The sequence below is a fragment of the Hyperolius riggenbachi genome, chromosome 4 (assembly GCF_040937935.1).
Source record: "Hyperolius riggenbachi isolate aHypRig1 chromosome 4, aHypRig1.pri, whole genome shotgun sequence".
NCBI classification, from domain to species: domain Eukaryota; kingdom Metazoa; phylum Chordata; class Amphibia; order Anura; family Hyperoliidae; genus Hyperolius; species Hyperolius riggenbachi.
Window position 1 is genome coordinate 142,540,157 of NC_090649.1, and position 21,757 is coordinate 142,561,913.

The 21,757-nt window shown below is 50.4% G+C and overlaps 7 non-coding genes and 1 pseudogene across 7 annotated transcripts; all 8 read right to left on the bottom strand.

Annotated features, from left to right (window-relative positions):
• Positions 1 to 362: 362 nt before the first annotated feature.
• LOC137505635 (U2 spliceosomal RNA) lies at positions 363 to 553 on the bottom strand. Its single transcript, XR_011020243.1, has one exon. It is a non-coding gene; the product is annotated as a U2 spliceosomal RNA (small nuclear RNA).
• Positions 554 to 1,735: 1,182 nt separating this feature from the next.
• LOC137505577 (U2 spliceosomal RNA) lies at positions 1,736 to 1,926 on the bottom strand. The gene has a single exon (XR_011020185.1). It is a non-coding gene; the product is annotated as a U2 spliceosomal RNA (small nuclear RNA).
• Positions 1,927 to 3,109: 1,183 nt separating this feature from the next.
• Positions 3,110 to 3,300, bottom strand: LOC137505442 (U2 spliceosomal RNA). Its single transcript, XR_011020057.1, has one exon. It is a non-coding gene; the product is annotated as a U2 spliceosomal RNA (small nuclear RNA).
• A 1,181-nt stretch (positions 3,301 to 4,481) lies between these two features.
• LOC137505645 (U2 spliceosomal RNA) lies at positions 4,482 to 4,672 on the bottom strand. The gene has a single exon (XR_011020253.1). It is a non-coding gene; the product is annotated as a U2 spliceosomal RNA (small nuclear RNA).
• Positions 4,673 to 5,851: 1,179 nt separating this feature from the next.
• On the bottom strand, positions 5,852 to 6,042 carry LOC137505454 (U2 spliceosomal RNA). Its single transcript, XR_011020067.1, has one exon. It is a non-coding gene; the product is annotated as a U2 spliceosomal RNA (small nuclear RNA).
• A 1,181-nt stretch (positions 6,043 to 7,223) lies between these two features.
• On the bottom strand, positions 7,224 to 7,414 carry LOC137505466 (U2 spliceosomal RNA). Its single transcript, XR_011020078.1, has one exon. It is a non-coding gene; the product is annotated as a U2 spliceosomal RNA (small nuclear RNA).
• Positions 7,415 to 8,589: 1,175 nt separating this feature from the next.
• Positions 8,590 to 8,780, bottom strand: LOC137505694 (U2 spliceosomal RNA). The gene has a single exon (XR_011020299.1). It is a non-coding gene; the product is annotated as a U2 spliceosomal RNA (small nuclear RNA).
• Positions 8,781 to 17,084: 8,304 nt separating this feature from the next.
• LOC137505698 (U2 spliceosomal RNA) lies at positions 17,085 to 17,285 on the bottom strand (annotated as a pseudogene).
• Between the last annotated feature and the right edge of the window lie 4,472 nt (positions 17,286 to 21,757).

Consider the following 21,757-nt stretch of genomic DNA (forward strand, 5'->3'; position numbering starts at 1 on the left):
TTTTTCTTTGGTTGTGGGTTTTTTTGTGTGTGTTTTTCTGACTTCTTTTCCTGTCTGTTCTCAGGTTCTGATAACCAATGCGAAATACAGAGTCCATGAATAAATGACACAGATGCACAAAAATAGGCACACACAGATTTGAAACAATGTTTTTATTGTGGATTTCACAATGTATCCTGCACCCAACAGTAGCAGCACAGACATAGACCGCACAGCAGGGTGGACAATACACAACACTTGCTACTGGCAAATTCACTTTGCAGAGGGACACTTAATTTCTCCACTACACTTCCCTACACTTAGTTAGTTAGTCAGCTGGGTATTTGAGTAGTTTTGATCTGTTTTTTGACACTAGTTAGAGAGAGTAGTGCACCCGTCCTGGAGGTACTGCAATACCAGGTCGATGCGCGGAGTGGACAGAGCAAGCTCTTCTTCCATCTCCCTGTTCCAAAAATCCATTTAATATATGGTCCCCAGATAGGGGACGTATCAGATATTAAACTGATAAGAACAGATACTACACTTGATCTTAGCCAAAAGGCCGAGAAGCGATAACCCTAATTACCTTCTAAATGCAGCAGCGGCGAACAGCGCACAACCCAGCACTGCCCCGCACAGCCGGCTAACCCCGGCCAGCTACCAGCTGCCAGGGGGGGGGGGCCCCCTTCCCACTGCCTGTGCAGGCCTGCCGGGCCCCCGGGATGGGCGCACCTGTGCTAAACGCAGACGCACGGGCCAGGCTCAGCTGCCGCCTGATTACATTAGCATGGCCCCGTCCAGCGCCGGAACAGCCATCACCCCTCCGCTGCCGTGCCTCCACGTCGAAGAGAAAAGTAAAAGTAGGCTTCCGGCTCCCTGCATTCTGGCAACACGCTAGGAGAGAGTGTGGAGGGCAGAGGAAGAAGTCAAGTCTCTAGCCTGGCTGGCTGTTTGAGAACACAGTGCATCTTTCTTTCGTTCATCCTCCTTCCTCTTCATATCTCTCTGTTGTGTGGACGTGCGCGGTGTGCCACAAGAGGGAGACACAGGCCGGGGAGTGAAGAGCCTAAACAGGAGTTGCCTTCCTAGCCTGCTGCACACTCTCACAGCCTGGCACTGAAGCAGGCACCTGAGCAGGTGGTGCTGAGTCATGCAGGAAGCCAACCGATGATGTCACAATGCTCTGAGCCCAGGCAGCTGCTAAGTAAAGGGGCTGCAGCCAGGGCTCTGCCTGCCAGTCCGCTGGAAGCTCTCTGGGGGAAGGATGCAGCTGCTTTTCTTGCAGAGGACAACGTGCAAACGTGAAGGAAAGTGATCCGTTCATGGTTTTTTTGACCTGCAGCAACTGCGCCGCGCAAGTACAATACAGACTAATCAAAATTAAAAATGATTTTTTTTTCTTTGGTTGTGGGTTTTTTTTGGTGTGTTTTTCTGACTTCTTTTCCTGTCTGTTCTCAGGTTCTGATAACCAATGCGAAATACAGAGTCCATGAATAAATGACACAGATGCACAAAAATAGGCACACACAGATTTGAAACAATGTTTTTATTGTGGATTTCACAATGTATCCTGCAGCCAACAGTAGCAGCACAGACATAGACCGCACAGCAGGGTGGACAATACACAACACTTGCTACTGGCAAATTCACTTTGCAGAGGGACACTTAATTTCTCCACTACTCTTCCCTACACTTAGTTAGTTAGTCAGCTGGGTATTTGAGTAGTTTTGATCTGTTTTTTGACACTAGTTAGAGAGAGTAGTGCACCGGTCCTGGAGGTACTGCAATACCAGGTCGATGCGCGGAGTGGACAGAGCAAGCTCTTCTTCCATCTCCCTGCTCCAAAAATCCACTTAATATATGGTCCCCAGATAGGGGACGTATCAGATATTAAACTGATAAGAACAGATACTACACTTGATCTTAGCCAAAAGGCCGAGAAGCGATAACCCTAATTACCTTCTAAATGCAGCAGCGGCGAACAGCGCACAACCCAGCACTGCCCCGCACAGCCGGCTAACCCCGGCCAGCTACCAGCTGCCAGGGGGGAGGGGGGCCCCTTCCCACTGCCTGTGCAGGCCTGCCGGGCCCCCGGGATGGGCGCACCTGTGCTAAACGCAGACGCACGGGCCAGGCTCAGCTGCCGCCTGATCACATTAGCATGGCCCCGCCCAGCGCCACAACAGCCATCACCCCTCCGCTGCCGTGCCTCCACGTCGAAGAGAAAAGTAAAGCAGGCTTCCGGCTCCCTGCATTCTGGCAACACGCTAGGAGAGAGTGTGGAGGGCAGAGGAAGAAGTCAAGTCTCTAGCCTGGCTGGCTGTTTGAGAACACAGTGCATCTTTCTTTCGTTTATCCTCCTTCCTCTTCATATCTCTCTGTCTGTGTGGACGTGCGCGGTGTGCCACAAGAGGGAGACACAGGCTGGGGAGTGGAGAGCCTAAACAGGAGTTGCCTTCCTAGCCTGCTGCACACTCTCACAGCCTGGCACTGAAGCAGGCACCTGAGCAGGTGGTGCTGAGTCATGCAGGAAGCCAACCGATGATGTCACAATGCTCTGAGCCCAGGCAGCTGCTAAGTAAAGGGGCTGCAGCCAGGGCTCTGCCTGCCAGTCCGCTGGAAGCTCTCTGGGGGAAGGATGCAGCTGCTTTTCTTGCAGAGGACAACGTGCAAACGTGAAGGAAAGTGATCCGTTCAAGTTTTTTTTGACCTGCAGCAACTGCACCGCGCAAGTACAATACAGACTAATCAAAATTAAAAATGATTTTTTTTTCTTTGGTTGTGGGTTTTTTTGTGTGTGTTTTTCTGACTTCTTTTCCTGTCTGTTCTCAGGTTCTGATAACCAATGCGAAATACAGAGTCCATGAATAAATGACACAGATGCACAAAAATAGGCACACACAGATTTGAAACAATGTTTTTATTGTGGATTTCACAATGTATCCTGCACCCAACAGTAGCAGCACAGACATAGACCGCACAGCAGGGTGGACAATACACAACACTTGCTACTGGCAAATTCACTTTGCAGAGGGACACTTAATTTCTCCACTACACTTCCCTACACTTAGTTAGTTAGTCAGCTGGGTATTTGAGTAGTTTTGATCTGTTTTTTGACACTAGTTAGAGAGAGTAGTGCACCGGTCCTGGAGGTACTGCAATACCAGGTCGATGCGCGGAGTGGACAGAGCAAGCTCTTCTTCCATCTCCCTGTTCCAAAAATCCATTTAATATATGGTCCCCAGATAGGGGACGTATCAGATATTAAACTGATAAGAACAGATACTACACTTGATCTTAGCCAAAAGGCCGAGAAGCGATAACCCTAATTACCTTCTAAATGCAGCAGCGGCGAACAGCGCACAACCCAGCACTGCCCCGCACAGCCGGCTAACCCCGGCCAGCTACCAGCTGCCAGGGGGGGGGGGGCCCTTCCCACTGCCTGTGCAGGCCTGCCGGGCCCCCGGGATGGGCGCACCTGTGCTAAACGCAGACGCACGGGCCAGGCTCAGCTGCGGCCTGATTACATTAGCATGGCCCCGTCCAGCGCCGGAACAGCCATCACCCCTCCGCTGCCGTGCCTCCACGTCGAAGAGAAAAGTAAAGTAGGCTTCCGGCTCCCTGCATTCTGGCAACACGCTAGGAGAGAGTGTGGAGGGCAGAGGAAGAAGTCAAGTCTCTAGCCTGGCTGGCTGTTTGAGAACACAGTGCATCTTTCTTTCGTTCATCCTCCTTCCTCTTCATATCTCTCTGTCTGTGTGGACGTGCGCGGTGTGCCACAAGAGGGAGACACAGGCCGGGGAGTGGAGAGCCTAAACAGGAGTTGCCTTCCTAGCCTGCTGCACACTCTCACAGCCTGGCACTGAAGCAGGCACCTGAGCAGGTGGTGCTGAGTCATGCAGGAAGCCAACCGATGATGTCACAATGCTCTGAGCCCAGGCAGCTGCTAAGTAAAGGGGCTGCAGCCAGGGCTCTGCCTGCCAGTCCGCTGGAAGCTCTCTGGGGGAAGGATGCAGCTGCTTTTCTTGCAGAGGACAACGTGCAAACGTGAAGGAAAGTGATCCGTTCATGGTTTTTTTGACCTGCAGCAACTGCGCCGCGCAAGTACAATACAGACTAATCAAAATTAAAAATGATTTTTTTTTCTTTGGTTGTGGGGTTTTTTGTGTGTGTTTTTCTGACTTCTTTTCCTGTCTGTTCTCAGGTTCTGATAACCAATGCGAAATACAGAGTCCATGAATAAATGACACAGATGCACAAAAATAGGCACACACAGATTTGAAACAATGTTTTTATTGTGGATTTCACAATGTATCCTGCACCCAACAGTAGCAGCACAGACATAGACCGCACAGCAGGGTGGACAATACACAACACTTGCTACTGGCAAATTCACTTTGCAGAGGGACACTTAATTTCTCCACTACACTTCCCTACACTTAGTTAGTTAGTCAGCTGGGTATTTGAGTAGTTTTGATCTGTTTTTTGACACTAGTTAGAGAGAGTAGTGCACCGGTCCTGGAGGTACTGCAATACCAGGTCGATGCGCGGAGTGGACAGAGCAAGCTCTTCTTCCATCTCCCTGTTCTAAAAATCCATTTAATATATGCTCCCCAGATAGGGGACGTATCAGATATTAAACTGATAAGAACAGATACTACACTTGATCTTAGCCAAAAGGCCGAGAAGCGATAACCCTAATTACCTTCTAAATGCAGCAGCGGCGAACAGCGCACAAATCAGCACTGCCCCGCACAGCCGGCTAACCCCGGCCAGCTACCAGCTGCCAGGGGGGGGCCCCCTTCCCACTGCCTGTGCAGGCCTGCCGGGCCCCCGGGATGGGCGCACCTGTGCTAATTGCAGACGCACGGGCCAGGCTCAGCTGCCGCCTGATCACATTAGCATGGCCCCGCCCAGCGCCACAACAGCCATCACCCCTCCGCTGCCGTGCCTCCACGTCGAAGAGAAAAGTAAAGTAGGCTTCCGGCTCCCTGCATTCTGGCAACACGCTAGGAGAGAGTGTGGAGGGCAGAGGAAGAAGTCAAGTCTCTAGCCTGGCTGGCTGTTTGAGAACACAGTGCATCTTTCTTTCGTTCATCCTCCTTCCTCTTCATATCTCTCTGTCTGTGTGGACGTGCGCGGTGTGCCACAAGAGGGAGACACAGGCCGGGGAGTGGAGAACCTAAACATGAGTAGCCTTCCTAGCCTGCTGCACACTCTCACAGCCTGGCACTGAAGCAGGCACCTGAGCAGGTGGTGCTGAGTCATGCAGGAAGCCAACCGATGATGTCACAATGCTCTGAGCCCAGGCAGCTGCTAAGTAAAGGGGCTACAGCCAGGGCTCTGCCTGCCAGTCCGCTGGAAGCTCTCTGGGGGAAGGATGCAGCTGCTTTTCTTGCAGAGGACAACGTGCAAACGTGAAGGAAAGTGATCCGTTCATGGTTTTTTTGACCTGCAGCAACTGCGCCGCGCAAGTACAATACAGACTAATCAAAATTAAAAATGATTTTTTTTTCTTTGGTTGTGGGTTTTTTTGTGTGTGTTTTTCTGACTTCTTTTCCTGTCTGTTCTCAGGTTCTGATAACCAATGCGAAATACAGAGTCCATGAATAAATGACACAGATGCACAAAAATAGGCACACACAGATTTGAAACAATGTTTTTATTGTGGATTTCACAATGTATCCTGCACCCAACAGTAGCAGCACAGACATAGACCGCACAGCAGGGTGGACAATACACAACACTTGCTACTGGCAAATTCACTTTGCAGAGGGACACTTAATTTCTCCACTACACTTCCCTACACTTAGTTAGTTAGTCAGATGGGTATTTGAGTAGTTTTGATCTGTTTTTTGACACTAGTTAGAGAGAGTAGTGCACCGGTCCTGGAGGTACTGCAATACCAGGTCGATGCGCGGAGTGGACAGAGCAAGCTCTTCTTCCATCTCCCTGTTCCAAAAATCCATTTAATATATGGTCCCCAGATAGGGGACGTATCAGATATTAAACTGATAAGAACAGATACTACACTTGATCTTAGCCAAAAGGCCGAGAAGCGATAACCCTAATTACCTTCTAAATGCAGCAGCGGCGAACAGCGCACAACCCAGCACTGCCCCGCACAGCCGGCTAACCCCGGCCAGCTACCAGCTGCCAGGGGGGAGGGGGGCCCCTTCCCACTGCCTGTGCAGGCCTGCCGGGCCCCCGGGATGGGCGCACCTGTGCTAAACGCAGACGCACGGGCCAGGCTCAGCTGCCGCCTGATTACATTAGCATGGCCCGCCCAGCGCCGGAACAGCCATCACCCCTCCGCTGCCGTGCCTCCACGTCGAAGAGAAAAGTAAAGTAGGCTTCCGGCTCCCTGCATTCTGGCAACACGCTAGGAGAGAGTGTGGAGGGCAGAGGAAGAAGTCAAGTCTCTAGCCTGGCTGGCTGTTTGAGAACACAGTGCATCTTTCTTTCGTTCATCCTCCTTCCTCTTCATATCTCTCTTTCTGTGTGGACGTGCGCGGTGTGCCACAAGAGGGAGACACAGGCCGGGGAGTGGAGAGCCTAAACAGGAGTTGCCTTCCTAGCCTGCTGCAAACTCTCACCGCCTGGCACTGAAGCAGGCACCTGAGCAGGTGGTGCTGAGTCATGCAGGAAGCCAACCGATGATGTCACAATGCTCTGAGCCCAGGCAGCTGCTAAGTAAAGGGGCTGCAGCCAGGGCTCTGCCTGCCAGTCCGCTGGAAGCTCTCGGGGGGAAGGATGCAGCTGCTTTTCTTGCAGAGGACAACGTGCAAACGTGAAGGAAAGTGATCCGTTCATGGTTTTTTTGACCTGCAGCAACTGCGCCGCGCAAGTACAATACAGACTAATCAAAATTAAAAATGATTTTTTTTTCTTTGGTTGTGGGTTTTTTTTGTGTGTTTTTCTAAATTCTTTTCCTGTCTGTTCTCAGGTTCTGATAACCAATGCGAAATACAGAGTCCATGAATAAATTACACAGATGCACAAAAATAGGCACACACAGATTTGAAACAATGTTTTTATTGTGGATTTCACAATGTATCCTGCACCCAACAGTAGCAGCACAGACATAGACCGCACAGCAGGGTGGACAATACACAACACTTGCTACTGGCAAATTCACTTTGCAGAGGGACACTTAATTTCTCCACTACACTTCCCTACACTTAGTTAGTTAGTCAGCTGGGTATTTGAGTAGTTTTGATCTGTTTTTTGACACTAGTTAGAGAGAGTAGTGCACCGGTCCTGGAGGTACTGCAATACCAGGTCGATGCGCGGAGTGGACAGAGCAAGCTCTTCTTCCATCTCCCTGTTCCAAAAATCCATTTAATATATGGTCCCCAGATAGGGGACGTATCAGATATTAAACTGATAAGAACAGATACTACACTTGATCTTAGCCAAAAGGCCGAGAAGCGATAACCCTAATTACCTTCTAAATGCAGCAGCGACGAACAGCGCACAACCCAGCACTGCCCCGCACAGCCGGCTAACCCCGGCCAGCTACCAGCTGCCAGGGGGGGCCTTCCCACTGCCTGTGCAGGCCTGCCGGGCCCCCGGGATAGGCGCACCTGTGCTAAACGCAGACGCACGGGCCAGGCTCAGCTGCCGCCTGATCACATTAGCATGGCCCCGCCCAGCGCCGGAACAGCCATCACCCCTCCGCTGCCATGCCTCCACGTCGAAGGGAAAAGTAAAGTAGGCTTCCGGCTCCCTGCATTCTGGCAACACGCTAGGAGAGAGTGTGGAGGGCAGAGGAAGAAGTCAAGTCTCTAGCCTGGCTGGCTGTTTGAGAACACAGTGCATCTTTCTTTCGTTCATCCTCCTTCCTCTTCATATCTCTCTGTCTGTGTGGACGTGCGCGGTGTGCCACAAGAGGCAGACACAGGCCGGGGAGTGGAGAGCCTAAACAGGAGTTGCCTTCCTAGCCTGCTGCACACTCTCACAGCCTGGCACTGAAGCAGGCACCTGAGCAGGTGGTGCTGAGTCATGCAGGAAGCCAACCGATAATGTCACAATGCTCTGAGCCCAGGCAGCTGCTAAGTAAAGGGGCTGCAGCCAGGGCTCTGCCTGCCAGTCCGCTGGAAGCTCTCTGGGGGAAGGATGTAGCTGCTTTTCTTGCAGAGGACAACGTGCAAACGTGAAGGAAAGTGATCCGTTCATGGGTTTTTTGACCTGCAGCAACTGCGCCGCGCAAGTACAATACAGACCAATCAAAATTAAAAATGATTTTTTTTTCTTTGGTTGTGGGTTTTTTTTTGTGTGTTTTTCTGACTTCTTTTCCTGTCTGTTCTCAGGTTCTGATAACCAATGCGAAATACAGAGTCCATGAATAAATGACACAGATGCACAAAAATAGGCACACACAGATTTGAAACAATGTTTTTATTGTGGATTTCACAATGTATCTTGCACCCAACAGTAGCAGCACAGACATAGACCGCACAGCAGGGTGGACAATACACAACACTTGCTACTGGCAAATTCACTTTGCAGAGGGACGCTTAATTTCTCCACTACACTTCCCTACACTTAGTTAGTTAGTCAGCTGGGTATTTGAGTAGTTTTGATCTGTTTTTTGACACTAGTTAGAGAGAGTAGTGCACCGGTCCTGGAGGTACTGCAATACCAGGTCGATGCGCGGAGTGGACAGAGCAAGCTCTTCTTCCATCTCCCTGTTCCAAAAATTCATTTAATATATGGTCCCCAGATAGGGGACGTATCAGATATTAAACTGATAAGAACAGATACTACACTTGATCTTAGCCAAAAGGCCGAGAAGCGATAACCCTAATTACCTTCTAAATGCAGCAGCGGCGAACAGCGCACAACCCAGCACTGCCCCGCACAGCCGGCTAACCCCGGCCAGCTACCAGCTGCCTGTGCAGGCCTGCCGGGCCCCCGGGATGGGCGCACCTGTGCTAAACGCAGACGCATGGGCCAGGCTCAGCTGCCGCCTGATCACATTAGCATGGCCCCGCCCAGCGCCACAACAGCCATCACCCCCCCCCCCCCCCCCGCTGCCGTGCCTCCACGTCGAAGAGAAAAGTAAAGTAGGCTTCCGGCTCCCTGCATTCTGGCAACACGCTAGGAGAGAGTGTGGAGGGCAGAGGAAGAAGTCAAGTCTCTAGCCTGGCTGGCTGTTTGAGAACACAGTGCATCTTTCTTTCGTTCATCCTCCTTCCTCTTCATATCTCTCTGTCTGTGTGGACGTGCGCGGTGTGCCACAAGAGGGAGACACAGGCCGGGGAGTGGAGAGCCTAAACAGGAGTTGCCTTCCTAGCCTGCTGCACACTCTCACAGCCTGGCACTGAAGCAGGCACCTGAGCAGGTGGTGCTGAGTCATGCAGGAAGCCAACCGATGATGTCACAATGCTCTGAGCCCAGGCAGCTGCTAAGTAAAGGGGCTGCAGCCAGGGCTCTGCCTGCCAGTCCGCTGGAAGCTCTCTGGGGGAAGGATGCAGCTGCTTTTCTTGCAGAGGACAACGTGCAAACGTGAAGGAAAGTGATCCGTTCATGGGTTTTTTGACCTGCAGCAACTGCGCCACGCAAGTACAATACAGACTAATCAAAATTAAAAATGATTTTTTTTTCTTTGGTTGTGGGGTTTTTTTTGTGTGTTTTTCTGACTTCTTTTCCTGTCCGTTCTCAGGTTCTGATAACCAATGCGAAATACAGAGTCCATGAATAAATGACACAGATGCACAAAAATAGGCACACACAGATTTGAAACAATGTTTTTATTGTGGATTTCACAATGTATCCTGCACCCAACAGTAGCAGCACAGACATAGACCGCACAGCAGGGTGGACAATACACAACACTTGCTACTGGCAAATTCACTTTGCAGAGGGACACTTAATTTCTCCACTACACTTCCCTACACTTAGTTAGTTAGTCAGCTGGGTATTTGAGTAGTTTTGATCTGTTTTTTGACACTAGTTAGAGAGAGTAGTGCACCGGTCCTGGAGGTACTGTGTCACGGAATAGCCGTGAGAAACGCAGGTGAATCTAGAGAATTCACAGTCGCTTTCCGGATTGCTCCCTGTCGGATCTGTGTAGTCAGGCAAGCGATCCGAAAATGACATTTTTGTGTTGTTTTAAATCCAGAGATCTGTTCCCCTGTGAGCCAAAGCAGTCCCCTCACCCCTCCGGAATGTCGCACGTGGCTGGACTCCCTGCAGGGCCCAGCTCATTCCCCCTACAGCAGATGTCCCCATGAAAAGGACCAGGAAACTGGCTCCACAGGGGGGCCATAGAAAGCCAGCCGATCCGGCACCGAGCATGGGCCATAAGGAAAGCATGGGTGATATGATTTCCTGTCGGCATACGAAAACCGTATGTCGCACAGCTATAAAATTCATATCGTCTTGTCCGGTAAAATCTGGCCATCGTGCTGATATGAAATTCCTTGGGATAGACCGTCCGGTTATCGAGATATGAATCTTCTCAGGAGCCTGACCCGCTGGCTTAGCCGTGTCTGATGTCATATTAATCTGTATTTTCCAACAAGTCTGAAGCTGTTACCCCCCTAAATATAACATGTATGGTTCAGGAGTTACAGCAATTCATAAGTTTAGCTCTAAAATCTCTCAGAGGGAATGAACTGTCATTTGCTGGTAGCTCAGAGGGGGCTGGCACTGCCACACCCCCAAACCAGCTTCATCAAAAGCACAGAGCCAGCAGGCGGGCTGGAGTCCTCCACACTGAACCATCTTGCACTCATCAGATGCCAGCTTGAGGATATGCTGGCATCCACCTGGTCTGAACTCTGGACTTTGAAACCAAGGACTTTATGATTCTTCCCACAATAAGGACATCTTTCCAGGAACTAAGTATTTTTCTCCCTTCTTTTATTTTTCATACGGGCTATTACTGTTTTAATAATTGTTGATTTTCATAATTGTCTGTATATATTAATTATTTATATTGCGTGAATAAACGACTTTTCCCAAGTCATTCACTGTTTCGCTACCCTGCTTATCAGCACACACAGAAATGATCCCGGGTCTCTGAAGATACGCTACTGTTTGTTTGTTGTTGGCTAGACAGAATATCGTGTGTTTAACCGTTTTATTCGCAGGATTAGTCAGTCAGTTAGTGGGCCCCACGGTCCCATAGTAACCGCGGTGGTGGCAGTTTACTCTGAACCAGTAGGTGACGTGGTAATCACCCGTATCTCACAGGCGCCCTCCTGGTTTGTCCGCGGCCAATTCTTAACGGTTCCTGCGCATTGACGGCGACCAGAGTTCGCACGATCTGTGCGCTGGCATCGTTTAGAAGGCTAAGTGCGGTCAGCCACTAGAGCTCCTGTGACAGTGTTAGGCAGCGGTTGGGATCTGTGTTGTGCTGAAAGTATCTGCGATAGCGCTAGCGCTATCGAGAAACGAACTAATTCGTTGGTGTAGCTGGAAGGCAATATATTTTTTATATATACAGAGAGACTGTGTAGCCAGTACCCCTTCCCCAAAGTTTTATTTTATTTGGCATGGAAATGTCCGGGAACTACCAGAACATGTGCCTAGCAGACCTGGAAAATCTTTGCGAAGAGAGGGGCATTGGTATCCTCCGCAAGACAAAACGGGACCTGATAGCAGACTTGTCCAGATGGGATGCCCAGCAACTGCGGGAGCCGGGAGTGTCCGCTGAGGTGGATACCAGCCCATCTGACAATCAAGGGGAACCAGAGGCTGAAGATCTTAGGCGTACAGAGGTTGAGCATCCTGCGGGCCCTGTTGCAACAGTTACGCCAGAGACTGTCAGTATGGACCCCAATCCCAGAGTTTCTGACATTACTCGCCCGGAACTGGCCAGTACTGGACTGTCCATGGGTGCTGACCCGGTAATGCAGCAGGCATTACAAAAGCTGATGGAGACTGACCTGGAAAAGTACATGCAGTACATGGAAGCACGAGAGGAACGGGAGCGCCAATCTGCAGAACGCAAAGCTGCTGCTGCTGCTGCTGAACGCCACGCGGAGAGGGATGCCGCACAGGCGCGGGAGAGACGACAGCATGAGCTCAACATGGCAAAGGTGCAACAGGCCAGCCGGAGTTCACCGCCCAGCCTCCCTGCTGAAGGAGCTGCAGCACCCGTAAGTGCAAAATTTAAATTTGCTAATATTGAAAAAGACACTGACATTGACTTGTTTTTGCGGTCTTTTGAAAAAGCATGCCGTCAGTATCGTCTGTCCCAAGACCAGTGGGCCAGACATCTGACACCTTTGCTGCGCTACAAAGCGCTTGATGCCTTCGCAGAATTGCCTGCGGAGAAGGATAATGATTATGCTGCTATAAAAGACGCTATCATTACTAAGTACCAGCTGACGCCAGAAGCCTATCGGAAAAAGTTTAGGGCCTGGCAGAAAAAGTCTTCTGATTCGTACCGAGATGTGGCCAGCAGCTTGCTCACCACACTCCGCCAGTGGACGCTAGGCCTCACCAAAGGGTCTTATGGCGTCCTGGAGGACTTGATAGTCCTCGAACAATTTCTGAACATTTGCCCTGCTGATGTACGACAGTTTGTGTTAGAACGCAGGCCGGCTTCAGCCACTGTCGCTGCAGACCTTGCTGAGACTTTTGCAACTACCCGGGTGGCTGATACACGCAGAACTGTCCCATCCAGCTGGAGAGGAGGTCAGCCCAATACCTTGGCAGACCCTCCTGCCCCTGTGAGCCGTCCGCCACAGAGGCCACCCAGCGCAGCTGCTGCACCCAGGCCTGCAGCGCCTGGAGAGGTCACCTGTCACTACTGCCGCCAGCCCGGACACATGAAATTCGACTGTCCGGAGCGGAGACAGACACCACCAGCACCTGGATCATCTGCATCACCTGCACCTCACCCACAGCAGAGGCAACCCGCCAGCGAACCACAGCCTGGATCATCAGATGTTGTCCTGTTTGCCCGCGGAAAGGAAATCCGCGACCGAACCGACCAGCAGCAACTTGTTAGAGTGAACGGCAAAGTTGTCACCGGATTCCGAGACACCGGAGCTGACCTCACGTTAGTTCACTCACACCTTGTACCAAAGGAGAGCATCAGCTCCAGCCGATCCCTTGCCCTTACTGGAGTAGAGGGCACCCTTTTCCACATAGCCCACGCAAAAGTGAAGCTGGATTGGGGAGTGGGAGGAGTCCAAGAACGGGTTGTTGGGGTTATGAAGGATCTCCCAGTCCCTGTGTTGCTAGGGACTGATTTGGGCAAGCTTGTGTCCTACTATGAACCTGCCACGACTGCCTTGTCGCTCACGGAAGGAGACGGACTCTCCACCCACCACCAGGTACTTTATACACTTGGGGGAGCACCAGGGGGAGGCGGGTTGAATGTGCCCAGTTCAAGGGTACCAGGTTCAATAGTGCCTGCTTCAAAGGCACCTGAGTTTGATGTACAGACTGTCTGCTGTGATGATGCTGTAACTGTACCTGAGTTTACTGTACAACCTGTCTGTAATGGAAAAATGTCTATACCTGTCAATGTCATTACTGCATGCAATGATGACTTGAGTAATGTCCGTCTGTGCCATTCTGACAGTGTACCTGTGCTAGCAGTACCGCGCAGCTGCACTGCTCAGAACCCGAGCTCAGAACAGGTGGAGGGGGTTCCGGCCTCCTCCCCCTCCTCTGACCGCAGGGATGAGACCTTTCCGCCGCTGCCCTCGTGTGACATGAGCCAGTTGGCTGAAACTGACAGCGCCGTATTCTCAGCCGCACTACAAAGTGACCCAAGCCTGGAGGTGCTCAGGCAGCAAGCCGCTGAGCCCCTCGCAGACGGGGCCGCTTTCAAGGTGTACTGGGAAGGTGGGAGACTGTACAGTGAGTCTGTACAGCCCCCTGCAGGTAGATCCCACGCGAATACCAAATGGCTTGTGGTCCCGAGTGCGTTCAGGGGACATGTGCTGAAATCCGCACATGGTAATCCTCTGACAGGGCACTCAGGGGTCCGCAAGACACTTGCCGGTATTCGGAAACAGTTTTATTGGCCCCGGATGAACAGGGATGTAGCAAACTACTGCGGAGCATGTGCCGTCTGTCAGGAGCTGGGAAGGTCCAGGGATTCCCGCGGGGTTCCCTTAGGTCCACAGCCACTTAGCAGGGGAACCCTGCGTGGGCTGGCTGTTGACCTAACCAACCCACTGCCCGTTGTCAGCAGTCCCGGCAGACACCACGTCCGACTGCAGTGGCGCAAACGCCCTGTCCAGAACGGTCCATGTCGGGTCAACCCTGAGGGTAGCAGACCGCGACCGGTCCAGGGGAACCGAGCCACAGGCTCCAATAGGTTTCCCTGCCGCACCGGCAACCCGAGACCCGTCAGCCAGGTTGGCCGACACCGGAACGCTGATGGGCTGTCCTGGTGTCAGGGGGAACTAGGCCCAACAGCGCCAATGGCTGCTACGACGGATGTCTTGCTGACAACCCTCTACACAGCGTCAGGAAAGGGAGGTGTCACGGAATAGCCGTGAGAAACGCAGGTGAATCTAGAGAATTCACAGTCGCTTTCCGGATTGCTCCCTGTCGGATCTGTGTAGTCAGGCAAGCGATCCGAAAATGACATTTTTGTGTTGTTTTAAATCCAGAGATCTGTTCCCCTGTGAGCCAAAGCAGTCCCCTCACCCCTCCGGAATGTCACACGTGGCTGGACTCCCTGCAGGGCCCAGCTCATTCCCCCTACAGCAGATGTCCCCATGAAAAGGACCAGGAAACTGGCTCCACAGGGGGGCCATAGAAAGCCAGCCGATCCGGCACCGAGCATGGGCCATAAGGAAAGCATGGGTGATATGATTTCCTGTCGGCATACGAAAACCGTATGTCGCACAGCTATAAAATTCATATCGTCTTGTCCGGTAAAATCTGGCCATCGTGCTGATATGAAATTCCTTGGGATAGACCGTCCGGTTATCGAGATATGAATCTTCTCAGGAGCCTGACCCGCTGGCTTAGCCGTGTCTGATGTCATATTAATCTGTATTTTCCAACAAGTCTGAAGCTGTTACCCCCCTAAATATAACATGTATGGTTCAGGAGTTACAGCAATTCATAAGTTTAGCTCTAAAATCTCTCAGAGGGAATGAACTGTCATTTGCTGGTAGCTCAGAGGGGGCTGGCACTGCCACACCCCCAAACCAGCTTCATCAAAAGCACAGAGCCAGCAGGCGGGCTGGAGTCCTCCACACTGAACCATCTTGCACTCATCAGATGCCAGCTTGAGGATATGCTGGCATCCACCTGGTCTGAACTCTGGACTTTGAAACCAAGGACTTTATGATTCTTCCCACAATAAGGACATCTTTCCAGGAACTAAGTATTTTTCTCCCTTCTTTTATTTTTCATACGGGCTATTACTGTTTTAATAATTGTTGATTTTCATAATTGTCTGTATATATTAATTATTTATATTGCGTGAATAAACGACTTTTCCCAAGTCATTCACTGTTTCGCTATCCTGCTTATCAGCACACACAGAAATGATCCCGGGTCTCTGAAGATACGCTACTGTTTGTTTGTTGTTGGCTAGACAGAATATCGTGTGTTTAACCGTTTTATTCGCAGGATTAGTCAGTCAGTTAGTGGGCCCCACGGTCCCATAGTAACCGCGGTGGTGGCAGTTTACTCTGAACCAGTAGGTGACGTGGTAATCACCCGTATCTCACAGGCGCCCTCCTGGTTTGTCCGCGGCCAATTCTTAACGGTTCCTGCGCATTGACGGCGACCAGAGTTCGCACGATCTGTGCGCTGGCATCGTTTAGAAGGCTAAGTGCGGTCAGCCACTAGAGCTCCTGTGACAGTCACAGGAGCTCTAGTGGCTGACCGCACTTAGCCTTCTAAACGATGCTAGCGCACAGATCGTGCGAACTCTGGTCACCGTCAATGCGCAGGAACCGTTAAGAATTGGCCGCGGACAAACCAGGAGGGCGCCTGTGAGATACGGGTGATTACCACGTCACCTACTGGTTCAGAGTAAACTGCCACCACCGCGGTTACTATGGGACCGTGGGGCCCACTAACTGACTGACTAATCCTGCGAATAAAACGGTTAAACACACGATATTCTGTCTAGCCAACAACAAACAAACAGTAGCGTATCTTCAGAGACCCGGGATCATTTCTGTGTGTGCTGATAAGCAGGGTAGCGAAACAGTGAATGACTTGGGAAAAGTCGTTTATTCACGCAATATAAATAATTAATATATACAGACAATTATGAAAATCAACAATTATTAAAACAGTAATAGCCCGTATGAAAAATAAAAGAAGGGAGAAAAATACTTAGTTCCTGGAAAGATGTCCTTATTGTGGGAAGAATCATAAAGTCCTTGGTTTCAAAGTCCAGAGTTCAGACCAGGTGGATGCCAGCATATCCTCAAGCTGGCATCTGATGAGTGCAAGATGGTTCAGTGTGGAGGACTCCAGCCCGCCTGCTGGCTCTGTGCTTTTGATGAAGCTGGTTTGGGGGTGTGGCAGTGCCAGCCCCCTCTGAGCTACCAGCAAATGACAGTTCATTCCCTCTGAGAGATTTTAGAGCTAAACTTATGAATTGCTGTAACTCCTGAACCATACATGTTATATTTAGGGGGGTAACAGCTTCAGACTTGTTGGAAAATACAGATTAATATATGACATCAGACACGGCTAAGCCAGCGGGTCAGGCTCCTGAGAAGATTCATATCTCGATAACCGGACGGTCTATCCCAAGGAATTTCATATCAGCACGATGGCCAGATTTTACCGGACAAGACGATATGAATTTTATAGCTGTGCGACATACGGTTTTCGTATGCCGACAGGAAATCATATCACCCATGCTTTCCTTATGGCCCATGCTCGGTGCCGGATCGGCTGGCTTTCTATGGCCCCCCTGTGGAGCCAGTTTCCTGGTCCTTTTCATGGGGACATCTGCTGTAGGGGGAATGAGCTGGGCCCTGCAGGGAGTCCAGCCACGTGCGACATTCCGGAGGGGTGAGGGGACTGCTTTGGCTCACAGGGGAACAGATCTCTGGATTTAAAACAACACAAAAATGTCATTTTCGGATCGCTTGCCTGACTACACAGATCCGACAGGGAGCAATCCGGAAAGCGACTGTGAATTCTCTAGATTCACCTGCGTTTCTCACGGCTATTCCGTGACATACTGCAATACCAGGTCGATGCGCGGAGTGGACAGAGCAAGCTCTTCTTCCATCTCCCTTTTCCAAAAATCCATTTAATATATGGTCCTCAGATAGGGGACGTATCAGATATTAAACTGATAAGAACAGATACTACACTTGATCTTAGCCAAAAGGCCGAGAAGCGATAACCCTAATTACCTTCTAAATGCAGCAGCGGCGAACAGCGCACAACCCAGCACTGCCCCGCACAGCCGGCTAACCCCGGCCAGCTACCAGCTGCCAGGGGGGGGGCCCCCTTCCCACTGCCTGTGCAGGCCTGCCGGGCCCCCGGGATGTGCGCACCTGTGCTAAACGCAGACGCACGGGCCAGGCTCAGCTGCCGCCTGATCACATTAGCATGGCCCCGCCCAGCGCCGGAACAGCCATCACCCCTCCGCTGCCGTGCCTCCACGTCGAAGAGAAAAGTAAAGTAGGCTTCCGGCTCCCTGCATTCTGGCAACACGCTAGGAGAGAGTGTGGAGGGCAGAGGAAGAAGTCAAGTCTCTAGCCTGGCTGGCTGTTTGAGAACACAGTGCATCTTTCTTTCGTTCATCCTCCTTCCTCTTCATATCTCTCTGTCTGTGTGGACGTGCGCGGTGTGCCACAAGAGGGAGACACAGGCCGGGGAGTGGAGAGCCTAAACAGGAGTTGCCTTCCTAGCCTGCTGCACACTCTCACAGCCTGGCACTGAAGCAGGCACCTGAGCAGGTGGTGCTGAGTCATGCAGGAAGCCAACCGATGATGTCACAATGCTCTGAGCCCAGGCAGCTGCTAAGTAAAGGGGCTGCAGCCAGGGCTCTGCCTGCCAGTCCGCTGGAAGCTCTCTGGGGGAAGGATGCAGCTGCTTTTCTTGCAGAGGACAACGTGCAAACGTGAAGGAAAGTGATCCGTTCATGGTTTTTTTGACCTGCAGCAACTGCGCCGCGCAAGTACAATACAGACTAATGTAACACCCTCACAGGTTTGTGTAATGGTAATGTTTAATGCTAAACCTTTTTATTTCCCTCATGGGTTGCAGTACACAGTTATGCCCACTAAGGGGTGCACTTAGGAAAGATTACTGTGCCACCTAGGAACCAAGTGAAGAGCATGAGACAAGGCTAAGGAAAGTGTTGAATAGGATTGAAAAAGAAGGATTGAAACTATCCTTGGACAAATGCAAGTTTTTCCAGCCTTCAGTGACATATGTCGGACATGTGGTGTCTGCAGAGGGTATAGCAACAGATCCCAGCAAAGTTGAAGCAGTGACATCTTGGCCTAAGCCCACTGGCGAACTCAGGGGGCTATTCCGGGTGTCTGGAACCTCCCCCCTGCACTGAGCTGTGTATTCAGCCAGGGAAGCCCGCATAATATAAACAGCCTCATTCTCCCTCCCTTCTTACTTCTGGTGCCTCCCTCCAGCTAATAGAATGAGAGAGGCAGCCCAGCTTCCCTCACAAGAAGATGTAGCCTGCAGTGAGAGAATGTTGATTATGGAGTCCTGGACTCTCCACAGCACAGAAGTGTCAGACATGATGAAATTAGAGTGCAGGCAAGCTGGTAAATATGCACAGCATGATGCAGAGCTTGCCTGGACTCAGGGTCTGTGGGCAAACATCTGTCTGGTCTCTCCCCATTGTTATAATGACTGCATGTGTGGATAAGGTGTGGATAACAAGCTGAAAAGTTTTTGACAGTCCCTAGACTCCAGGAGGGCTTCTTTCTGACTTGTGTGAGAGACTGACAGGGACAGGAGTCCGATTACAGGCAAGTAGCCTGTGTGATGTGGGACTTCAATACAGATAAGTTCTCTGCTCCATCTCAGGCTATTCTCAATGTCTCCACTCCTCTCTCTGGGCTAGTGCAACGCCAAAATGACAATAGCAATCACTAGCAATTTGTGAGTGTGATTTTGTGAAGTGATTTTCAGAGCGATTTTTGAATGAATTGCTCAAAAACATGCTACATGCAGTATACCTGCGATTTTGAAAAAATCACAACGCTGCTGTGGGAACACCCACATAGGGTAACATTAGCCAAGCGCTTGTCAAATCACTGTTGATTTGAAAAACGCTCAGAAGCACTCTTGGTGTGCAGCAGCCTCCTTCATTCACCTTTGTTTCCCTCTTCCCCTAGAGCTGACTGTGTGTTCTTGTCTTACAGGAAAGCTAAATAAAAGTGCAATCCTGGTGAGGCAAAATATTATTATTTAGTATTTATGCAGCGCCGACATCTTCCGCAGATGCATATATCCCTGCATCATATGGGTATCGCTTGCGCTATGTGAAACTATGTAGCATATTCCACTGAATTGTCCAAACTAAGTCTATCTCCTGTTCCTCTCTTGGGGAGTTGTTCCAGCGCTGTACCCCGTTCACATTTGCTGCTACCAGAAGCCCTCAGAAACACTAGTGTCCTTGAGTACTTCCAAAGATAGGCAGCTCCATAATACGCCAGCGCACTTTTGTGCATGGGCAGTATGGAGCCACCTGTATTCGGAAGCACTCGGGACATACGTGCTTCTGGACCTTTCAGGAACCCCCCCCCCTTAAAAATCCTGCGTTTGCCCCTGAAGATCCCTAACTATTGTCTGAGTCCACAGTCTATGATTCCTGCACTTTACTGAGTTATATGATCCAGAACAGGGTTCCTAGGCTCTAAGCATTTACCTTGTGAGTATTTCAATATCAGCATGAGAAATGTGCACTAGGAGAGTTAGCACAGTGTCCTCCAGACAGACAGCTAGTAACAATGCATCTGGGGTGAATGCAGGACATTGATGTGTGTTGATCTCACTCTCCTGTTCTGGATGCACTGTTCAAAACACTGTAGAATGGTGTGCAGATCTGTTACCTCTGAGGGCAGAAATACCAGCAACTCACTATGATGAAGTCCTTGGGCTCACTCATTCAAGGAAACAGTCCACTCTCTCTGGTCCCAGTGCAGCAGTCATACAGCTTGATCTTCTGTCCGGCCAGACAATCCAGTAACTCTGTCTTTAACAGCACACACAGGACACAAGTCAATCCTCTGTTCCTTCTCTCTCCTCCTCCAGGATTATTCCGCCAAAACTTCCCCTCTCCTCGGGAACTGTCCTCTGAAAACTTGGTTCCTAGGTGGCACAGTAATCTTTCCTAAGTGCACCCCTTAGTGGGCATAACTGTGTACTGCAACCCATGAGGGAAATAAAAAGGTTTAGCATTAAACATTACCATTACACAAACCTGTGAGGGTGTTACACTCTCCCCCCACTTAAAAAGGCTTGGGTCCTCCCAAGAAATGGCTTAGATCTAACATTATTTCAAATAACATTTAATGTTTAACTAACTGAACATTAGTGCTGTAGTCAAATGGGACATTCCACCATGGAGCATCATCAACACACATTATTGTGGGGAGGGTGTCACCTTTGGAGCAAAGGGCAAAGGGAACATGGGCGTAGATTCCTCGATGTGCAGTGCTCACAGGCTCTTGAGTACTATTTCCCATAGTGTCATATGTGAGTCTCTGTGGAGGCCTAATCTGTCTGGGTGGCCTTAGTTCAGAGGTGTTGACCGGGGAGCATGCTTCAACAGGTGGTGCATCATTGACACACTTTATTTCTGTAGTAGTCACATCCTCTAGTTCTGGAGTGACCCGGGAGTCACCTACACTTGGATTAACTGCAAACAAGAGGTCATTGTCCATAGTAGGCAGGGGAAAACTCTCATTTTGTTGTTCGTTCAGAGCCGAAGAACCATCTATACAGATGTCTGTTTTGGATTGGTCAATTTGACAAGGGATGAACTCTAGAGCATTAGCATTCAGATCACTTTCAATGGGGTTGTTGTGCACACTATCATAGAAAAGTCCATCTATACCCCATTCACTATCACTGTCTTCTTCTCCATCAAAGGTGGTCACTGGTTCTTCAGCTAACTGGGTAGCCGCTCCTCTTCTCTGCAATCTTTTGGATCGCCTGGAATTTGATTTTCCTTGTGCCCGTTTGGGTTCAGAATTTATCATCCTCACAGTTTCTGCTAGGGGCATCAAGTTGTTACGATGCCAAGTCTTAGTTGGCCCTTCCTTCCCTTCAGGGCGGACTTGGTAGACTGGAATGTTTGGCAGTTGGGAACAGATGATGTAGGGATCAGAGCCCCAACGATTTGCTAATTTGTGCTTGCCTTGAAAGCCCACATTCCTCAAAAGAACTCGGTCCCCTGGTTGAAGATCATGTACTTTCACTTTCTTGTCATAGCGGGCCTTATTCTGTTGATGTCTCTGTCCTGAAGAGATTTCAGCCAACTCATAAGCTTGCTTAAGGCCTTTCTTGAGTCTCTCCACATAGCTGGTGTGAGAGTTCACCGGGGTGTCATCAGCAGAAACTCCAAATGTCAGATCAACAGGGAGACGAGCTTCTCGGCCAAACATTAAAAAGTAAGGTGAGAATCCTGTGGCATCATTTTTTGTGCTGTTATAGGCATGCACCACTGTGGCCACATGTCTACTCCAATGACTCTTTTTTTCAATAGACAAAGTCCCCAGCATGTCAAGTAAAGTCCTGTTGAAGCGTTCGGGCTGGGCATCCCCTTGTGGATGATATGGGGTGGTGCGACTCTTCTGCACTCCCAAAAGTGTCAGTAGTTCTCTTACAAGCTTGC